Source organism: Electrona antarctica, assembly GCF_951216825.1.
Source record: "Electrona antarctica genome assembly, chromosome: 2".
Lineage (NCBI taxonomy): Eukaryota > Metazoa > Chordata > Actinopteri > Myctophiformes > Myctophidae > Electrona > Electrona antarctica.
The window spans coordinates 26129603-26132039 of NC_136807.1; the positions used below are offsets into that span (position 1 = coordinate 26129603).

Here is a 2437-nt window from a genome sequence, read left to right on the forward strand (position 1 = left end):
TACCAGTGTCATGTGACCAGTTTGTGACCTCAGTGATCTATGAATGATGACTATATTTGGGCAAGGTTTCAGACTGATCTGAGCCACACCAATTTGCTTCCATTATTATATTTTAGCCTCCTTGACCTTGTGGCAAGCATGCACAAGATACATGGTGCTGATTGTTCCAGGGGTTTCGTGTTATTAGCCTTGGTTAGGCAGACAAACAAACCTGTCTTCCAGACGTCTCACATGCAGTGCACGCTCCTCTTAGAGAGAGCCACAGCATTTTTATAAAAAAAAAGAAAAAAAGAAATGCAAAATCTTCCCAGAGATATGCTTTGGGTGGTGGTAACATTGTTTCTTCCTTCCCACCTCTGTGCCTCTCAAGTAGTATGTTTTGCTACGGACCGCCAAAAACATGCAGAATGAGGATCGTTAATGTGGTTCTTTCCTGGCAAGTGCGTCTTGAACAAAACAGGATCTTTATGTCCATTCGCTACCTTTACTTCCAATCTTCCTCCTGATTCCCCATACTCTTTCGCACAAATGATTCGGTCGTTGTGATATCCTGATCCATTCGCTTTAGTATCTCATCCAGCTCTTTGCACTTCATCATCTCTTGGTCGATTTTTTGGAGCATTGCAGGGTTATTGTACTTTTCGGGGTTGTCAAGGAAGCAGACCATACCATCCTTTTTGTTGATGGTGGCATAGATCTCGCCGTCTTCAATCATGTTCAAGACATATTTCTCAGCTTCCTGCGGGCCTGACAGCTGCACTCTACTCGCCATGTCTTGCAGGGAGAGTGTCAGGAAAGTCTTTGTTAGCCTCTGGATGTTCTTCTTATTGAGGGAGTAGAGACACCGCTTGACCAGATCCGTGGTGTTGTCTTGCTTGAACGTATCGTTGTGTTTGTTGACCAGGCTGCGGAGCTCAGCGTGGTTGTTGGTGGTGTACACCTGGGCCAAGTCGTGATACGCGGTGCAAAAGGGCTTGATCCTCACAACGATCTGCGCAGTGTATTTGGGCAGCGCCTGCACTTTGCCATGGAGTATGAGTGACACCAGGATGTACTTTCTATAAGCCTCCTTCATGGTGGGGTGCACCATATTGGCTGTAATGGTTAATGCCTGTTCATAAAAATACAGTGCTCTTTCATAGTTTTTCAGAGCAATGTAAATCATACCCCCGGAGTTGTAGTACTTTAGAAAGTCCTTGCCGTCGTATTTTGACCTCTCCTTGCATATCTCCATGATATCCTGGTCCAGTATGGACAGGGCCGGCTTGTAACACTTTGCATTCAAGCACAGGGTACACAGGTCTGTATGAACTGAGGTAAGTTGGCTTGGGCTGTTCTGCATTTGAATTATTGCCTGTTTTATTAAGGCTATCCCCCGCAGCGGCTGTTGACGATCTACGAGGGCAGTTGTCAATTTGTGGCAGAGATTAGCAAATATGTCTGGTGCCTCTCTGATGTGGTCCTCATTACAGACACTCAGGAATTGCTGGACTTTGGAGATGAGCGTCTCAAAGTCAGGGATGTTTGGCATGGAGAACTTGGTAACTAGAACAGCCAGCACCCCCATGGAGTGTTCCTTCATGTCCAGGACTCCCATCACGTCGTTCAGGGAGGCTATGTGTCTCTGCAGCACCTCCAATTGTTTTTTGATAAATTCATAGAGGCGTTCAAGTTTTTTTTCTGCTGCATACTGCTGTACATAGTTCACAAAAGTATCGAGGCCGTTAGTCATTATTAGTATTTCAGTCGTTACAAACAGAGGTAGTGCAAAGCATTGTGAAATCTTTTATACACTTAGATACCTGGTCTGACATCAAACACAACACAAACGGTTGCTGAGCATGCCTAACAACGCTGATTTGCACAGATGCCCTTGCAGTTCTTCCTTGAGGGTCCTGAACACAGTTAATGGTACATACTTTAAAACAAGAGAATACCACCACTGACGGAACTGTCCTTTAAGGCACTTTAATGTTTCATAGCAGGTAAGGTATGCTGCAAAGCAGACAGCAAAACACCAAACGCGTTTCGGCATGTAGCCTTCGTCAGTATTGTATATTCGTCAGTGCAAAAGATGACAATTCAAATATCAAAACTAAATACTGGACAACAACAAAATAAATACTTAAGGCAAAAAAAACTGAACAAAACCAAACAGGATGAGAACTCTCTTCAGGCTAAACCTTGATCACACAAGGCCCTGTAGCTCTCCTTCAGGAATGTTACTTGTGTTACCATAGATATAAAAAAAATAGATGCCTCATTGGTCGCTGCAGTTCGTTGGAGCGATGTGTGTTGAAGGAGAGGCGGAAGAATTTACACTGGGGGAGGAAGTACGCCGGAAGTGTGGAAGGGACGTTATGTCACACTGCCACTCAAGTGATTACTGGCCAATCAATCACAGCGCATCTTTTCCGGGACTTATCAGACCCGAACA

At 44.6% G+C, this 2437-nt stretch overlaps 1 pseudogene across 1 annotated transcript; it reads right to left on the reverse strand.

Moving 5' to 3' along the window:
* Positions 1-465: 465 nt before the first annotated feature.
* LOC306932704 (COP9 signalosome complex subunit 3-like) lies at positions 466-1582 on the reverse strand (annotated as a pseudogene). Its single transcript has one exon. The product of its transcript is annotated as a COP9 signalosome complex subunit 3-like (transcript).
* Positions 1583-2437: the final 855 nt, after the last annotated feature.